Here is a 578-nt window from a genome sequence, read left to right as displayed (position 1 = left end):
CTCATCACAGAGTTGGACTTGTCCAGAAGGATGCTGTGAGGGATAGTATCAAAAGCCTTACTATTACCCAGAAAAAACTACATCCACCACCTTCCCTTCATCCACTAGATGGGTGAACTTATCATAGAAGGGTATCAAATTAGTTAGACAAGACTTTCCCTTCGTGAACCCATGTTGACTGTGCCTGATGATTGCGTTGTCCTTTAAATGCCTTTCAATAGCACCCAGTATGATCTTCTACATACTTTTTTCCAGGTAGTGAGGTTAGACTAACAGGTCTGTAGTTTCTTGGGTCTTCCCTCACACCTTTCTTGTGAATTGGAATAATGCTGGCTAGCTTCCAGTCAGCAGGGACCTCCCCAGACTCTCAAGACCTTTGGTAGATGGTTGAGAGGGGTCCTACTGTAACATCCACTAGCACGTTCAGTACTCTGGGATAAATCCCATCCGGCCTCATGGACTTATGAACATTCAACTGATACAACTGGTCCCTTACAATTTCAGTGTCCACAAATAGAAAGTCACGGCTCCTGCAGTCGTGGTCCTCCAACTCAGAGGACCAGGCAGCCCAAGGTCTA

Source organism: Pygoscelis adeliae, unplaced genomic scaffold (genome assembly GCF_000699105.1).
Source record: "Pygoscelis adeliae isolate BGI_AS28 unplaced genomic scaffold, ASM69910v1 Scaffold71, whole genome shotgun sequence".
Classification (NCBI taxonomy): domain Eukaryota; kingdom Metazoa; phylum Chordata; class Aves; order Sphenisciformes; family Spheniscidae; genus Pygoscelis; species Pygoscelis adeliae.
Note: the sequence above shows the minus strand (reverse complement) of the source record.